The sequence below is a fragment of the Rhagoletis zephyria genome, unplaced genomic scaffold (genome assembly GCF_001687245.7).
Source record: "Rhagoletis zephyria isolate East Lansing unplaced genomic scaffold, Rhagoletis_zephyria_1.1 Rzeph_scaffold_00546, whole genome shotgun sequence".
Lineage (NCBI taxonomy): Eukaryota > Metazoa > Arthropoda > Insecta > Diptera > Tephritidae > Rhagoletis > Rhagoletis zephyria.
The window spans coordinates 125,671-131,770 of record NW_016157630.1 but is presented as its reverse complement, the minus strand read 5'-3'; the positions used below and the strand labels follow the sequence as shown (position 1 = coordinate 131,770).

Below are 6,100 nucleotides of genomic sequence, written 5' to 3'. Positions count from 1 at the left end.
AGCGATTTTATGTGTTTTCTGCAGCGATTTTAATTAGAAATTTTGATTTATTACAAATTTATGATATAATATGTAGTGCTTTTTGATTGGAACAAGTTTGTGCGTCTGTTTGATTTGCCAAGAGGAGTAAAATTGCGTGAAAAGTGGGTGCACATTTGTGGTCAGAACGTGGCATTGAAAAATCGACCGGCGCCGATAATATGCGATTGTAAAACACTCTCAATCATTAAAACCATATTTTATGAACTTTTTTTGCTAATTGTCATCAAGTTTCACTTTTTATAGTTTATAATAAATACCAATCTAATCGCACTCAATCACCGCGCCTTTTTCGTTTTCTTTGTTTGCTTTCATTTTTAGGCAGATGTCAAAAACGCTCAGAAATTTACTTTTTTCATTCTTTTCCGATTGCGTGATCTTGTTAGTAGGTTCATGCTTTCAACTGTCATACCCTTACTATTGCCATCGAACTTTATGTGCCATTTTTCCAAATCAACTTTCTTTCTGTTCATCGAAGCCTTCGTTATTACGAGTTGTGTGGTCGTTATCGTGTTGGCCGAAAGCTTCGTTTCCGTGACCCCTATTTTCTGGTGTCGATGCGAGAGCAGAACGATGGCCCAAGGCTTGAGCAGACGTTTCCATGTCGGCCACAGTGATCGGACTTACAAATAAATTTGTGTGGTAGAATTTGTAAAAAAAATGTGGTAGATTTCAAAAAAATGTGGTAGATCTCAGGTTTTGGACCAAATTTTGTACAAAAATTAAAAATATTCTGCAAGGTTTCACCTAAATTGCAAACATTTTAATTAGCATCTAAAAAAAAAGAATTATAGTATAACAAATTGTAAGATTGAAGTAGCTAAAAATTTCTTGAGTTTTGGCAATTTTTTTCCTTGACAGTGTAAAGCAGTTCCTTCCATATCAAGATATTTTTCGAACATATCTCAAAAGATTTCTGCACCCTTGCGGAGTGCTGCCAGCTTTCCTTTTTATCACATCACGATGTAGCGAACAAATGTGGCACGTTCCAGAAACCGTTATTGGGATTTGCCAATTTCGAAAATTCTCAAGTAAAAGTAAAGAACGCTTTAGAAACTTTAGATGCACAGAAATTTGCTAATAGTTTCACAAAAATCGCCATTTTTTACCATTTTCGCTTTAAATCTTTTTATAAATCACATATTTTGCAATTTAACACAATAAAACCACGTCTCCTGTCGAAAAATTGAATATTGAGAAAATTTACTATTTTACACTTTATTTTATCCTCACAATTTTCCTGTTGTTAGTGTTTAGTGTTGGAAAATTTTTGCTCTTAAAATTAACTAAAACTACTCAAAAACGCGAATATGTGGTAGATTTCAGACCTTGTGTGGTAGATGTGGTAGATGCTCAAAAAAGTGGCAGATCTACCACAATGTGGTACAAGTCCGATCACTGGTCGGCCAGTCGGTTGCTGAGACTCGAGACATTTGCTCTCATATTACGGACCTCATTCATGCACTGGGCCATCATATCGTTCTGTTGCGCCATCATCCCCATCATGCGGCTCAGTTGCTCGATATTGGCCATAGTGCAGGTCGCGCTATCTCCTTGAGCTTTTGGAGCTCCAGCACCCGAGCCTCCTGTACGTTCGCTCAGCCCCGGATCGTCGCCGTTTCCAGCACCTTGTTGCTCAAGCTCCGACATTTCAAAAAGTTGTTCGATTTTCCTTGAAAAACTAAGCCTGTTATTCGAATCGCAGATCGATAGCTGACTTGTTATAGCTACGCTGGGTTGACGTGCTGCTTCTTCTCCTAACGTTCTAAAAATTCGAGCGGTGCACCTATTAAAAAATCCGTTGGCACAAAATCAACTGGACGCGGAATCCCTGTGTCGATTTGATTGAATAGGGACCCGACGACCTGGTTCTCTAGCGCGCGTGTGACACTTCTAGTCACCGGCCTATCGGTGCTAAATAGCCCTAATCCACCAGCAACTCTCTTCTAGGGATTTCGCTCTTCCATTCACCCTCACCTTCACACCAAAAGGAAAATTTTCGTAAGCAAAATCAATATTTATCACCATAAAGAACAAGTACGTGCTGTATGCCTAATGTGACCAACCGTACTTCTTTCGGAAGTACAGTACTTCTTTTTTCGCTCTTGTACTTCGTACTTCGAAGTACAGTCCAATGTACTTCTTTGCAATATTTTGTACTTCAGGAGGGAGATTTTGTAACCAGTAAGCGAAAATTCTCGAATCGCTATCGCACTTTTTGACGCATGATATAAATGTTTTTGCGTCAAAAAGTGCGATAGCGATTCGAAAATTGTCGCTAAATGGTTTCAGAATCTCCCCCCCAGGTCCTGCGCTTCTCCGATCTTTTGGACGATCGTCACGTGGCTTGGACGATAATGGTTCGAACCATTAAAGTCGCTGGGGACCGATGGCATCATACCTGCGCAGCTGCAAAGGCCTCTGAAGGTGTCGTGCAATTGGTTGGATCCTATTTATGAGAACTGTGTGGGGACCGGGTACATCCTCAAGTCATGGAGGGTAGTCAGTATTACGTCCATCCCGAAGGCCGGAAAAGGCGCACGTGTTTCCCCTAGGTATTTTAGGCCAATCAGTCTCTCTTCGGTTTTGCTAAAAACAGCGATCAACGGCGGCTGTCTTGGAAGCCTAACATTGAGGAAAGGGTAAGAAAGGTTTCGGTTGCCTTGTACTGCTGTATCGGCTATCGGTAAAAGATGAAGTCTCTCGCCCAAATTAATTCATTAGCTCTAGGAAACCAGATTTAAGCCACTATTTCTTCATGGAGCCCTTATCTGGTGAAGTCAATCGAGAAGGCTGTACTTGTAAAATAGGAATTAGCGGAGCATTAGGAACAACACCTACACTGGCGCTTAACATACATATGTTGAACACGGCGCCTCCGGATATTGCAGGCGGAATTTTCGCAGTACGAACTGCTATTGGGCTAAAGGAAACCGGGTCATTTTGTGACATAAAAAACGAAAAGAAGACGTTTCTTTGCGGCAGAAAATATTTTTATAGGGCACTTTAAAACACATGACCTCTCAAGGGCTAGTGATAGGAGTTCTGACAGGCCATTGTGCGATTGGTATTCATACGGTGAGACTATTAATTTCAACTGATCCTTTTTTATCAGCTGTCACGAGGAAGATGAGGTGGAATCATCTCCACACTTTCTTTTAGACTCTCCAACCTTCGCGAGGCTAAGATGGAAGCATTTTGGCTCGCACTTCTGAACAAACACTGAGATTTCAGGACTCGAAATTAGCTGCACTCAAAATTTTGTAATCAACCTAACCTGTCCTTCTTTGAGCTATGAAATAGTTGGTCACATTATGTATGCCTTAACGGAAGTTCTTCTCAACCTTCGAGTTAAAACCGTAGATTTATAACCAACATATAAAAACAAAACCCTACTTCGGCGTCGCGAGAAATGTAATTAAAAAAAAAAATTCAGTTTATTCGACTACAGATGGTATAAAACGTGATTGATTCCCAAAAAAAAATTCAAAAAAAAGCAAAACTAGTTATACGGATAGTTCTGTGCTTCAATATACTAAAAAAAAAAAGATAATGTTCTCAATGTAAACACATGGAAAAATTGTATGTGTATCTAGATATGACATTATTATTAATTCGATCAATTACGGAAATTCCTTTTCCAAGATTTGGCAGAAGAAGTTAAAAGATAGTTTATAAATGTATATGTTCGATAAACAGTTTATGATTTTGATTGGCGTGTTTTCGGTGCTGCACCTAGGCGAGGTCATAGTGGGTGTGCTCTAGTCAGTCTGCGGTCAAAAGTCGCGGTCAACTATTTTGGAACAGCATCATCCAAAGCACTAGCTTTAAATATGGTTCCCAAACTTTTCCTTAACCCCAGCTTATCCCTATACGCTNCTACCTCTATGTACAAATTTCACAAGAAACCAAGAATATAGGTCAATGCATATAATTATATATGCACGTACGTTAGTACATGTATACGCTTAAATTCTAGCACTCACCGGTCTCTCCAACGATGAAGGCGCCTGCATGCGGGAGACAGGTTGCTGAAAACAAAAAAATATGTACATACGTATGTACAAGCTTTCCAGCGAGTACGGGAAAATATGTGTTTATCATAGATGGAGCATANACTCTGCCATGACTCCTTCAAATCGCAGAGTCCCCTAATCCTGACTAGTGTCCGTATGTCATTTTATCTGTCATGTCCCTGTCCACAGTCTGAAGTCAGCAACACCCATGTCCCCTCTATTGCACTAGTGCAACACCCACACCAAACCAATTATCTTAGCAACTCATTCTTATATCTTTTCAACTTCTCTACATTGGAATCTTTTATTAATTTCAAAAATAACAATACTAACTGCAATAATTTGACCTATTACTATATGTATATACTAAAAGCTACAGCTTGACGATTCATTAAATTCAAATTCCTTGTTCTTAGACCTCAACTGAAAACTAATTCAAACTAGATGGTAAGTTTAACAATTTTTGATTCATATAATTCTTGCTTGTGAACTTAATATTTGTATTTCAACTTTGTAATTAGATCTACACTTATCTAACTAAGCCTTCATTCGAAAGGAACCTGGCCCAATAATCATGTACGCTGCTGTAGATATCTCAAAGCTACTACCTCTATGTACAAATTTCACAAGAAACCAAGAATATAGGTCAATGCATATAATTATATATGCACGTACGTTAGTACATGTATACGCTTAAATTCTAGCACTCACCGGTCTCTCCAACGATGAAGGCGCCTGCATGCGGGAGACAGGTTGCTGAAAACAAAAAAATATGTACATACGTATGTACAAGCTTTCCAGCGAGTACGGGAAAATATGTGTTTATCATAGATGGAGCATATTTGGGTCTACAATGACAAATGTCGAAGTGTCAAACTCATTGGGACCACGCGCTTTGATACGACACCTTTTGGAGGACAAATTCTTTAGATCTAAATTAAAATGGATTCTCGATTAAAATAAAAAAACTACAATTCAATTCAACGGAACAGCTTCGCGGAAAACTCAACAATATATGGGGGTAAGAAAAAAAATAGTAATAACTGCTACTAAACTAACCAAAAAACGGTATGGAGAAAAATTAAAACTTAGATATAGGAATTCATGCAAAGAACGAAATACATGTTTATAACTAAACATCTGCGGCAAATTCAAAAAAGGATTAACTAATTGAAGAAAAGTTCTCGCAATAAATTTAACATAAACGGATCATGTGCGAAGAAACAAGCGGTGATAACTATAAAAAAGAGAAAAAAAAATAAACTAATTGAAGAATGACAGGAGAAAGTGTAATTTAAAATAGCAGGCAAAAAAAATATAGTGTAATGGGAGTAAGAAAAATGACACAATCCACTTTCAGAGCGCCTGGATCGGAGCGCTTGGAAGCTCTCGCTTCGCATCCCGCGTTGATTCCTGTGCTTGGAAGGTTTATTAATTATGTATGTATGTATGATCTCCCTTCTCCAGTGTCTTCTTCCTCCCTGGATTTTTTTTGCTACGCTCCCTCAAAATCGGTTGTATTCCGCTTATGTGCATGCGGTCGTTGACGTTAGTTCTTATGTGCTTCCAGATCAGCTGGTCTTTTTGCACATATGTATGCCCAACAGTTGCTGGCGTAAAGAGCCCAACTCGAAAACTTCGGTTTTGCCGCCCTGGCGATATGCCTGTGTGAACCTACGGAGTACATACCCAGTTAGACTTCGTGGAGTTTCATTAAACTGAATTTTTATTTGAAATGACTCAATTTATTATTTTTCAAGCACTTTTTCTTGTTGGTCATCATACTGTAGTATGTCTGTATTGGTGCATGCATGTATATCTTACATGTATTACCTGATGTTATATGGCTCTGTGTGTTTAGATATTNTTCTTGCTTGTGAACTTAATATTTGTATTTCAACTTTGTAATTAGATCTACACTTATCTAACTAAGCCTTCATTCGAAAGGAACCTGGCCCAATAATCATGTACGCTGCTGTAGATATCTCAAAGCTACTACCTCTATGTACAAATTTCACAAGAAACCAAGAATATAGGTCAATGCA

The 6,100-nt window shown here is 38.6% G+C and overlaps 1 long non-coding RNA gene across 1 annotated transcript; it reads left to right on the top strand.

The window, feature by feature from the left end:
• Positions 1–4,212: 4,212 nt before the first annotated feature.
• On the top strand, positions 4,213–5,167 carry LOC108360254 (uncharacterized). The gene is made up of 3 exons (XR_001847076.1): positions 4,213–4,502; positions 4,577–4,700; positions 4,760–5,167. It is a non-coding gene; the product is annotated as an uncharacterized LOC108360254 (long non-coding RNA).
• The last annotated feature ends 933 nt before the right edge of the window (positions 5,168–6,100 follow it).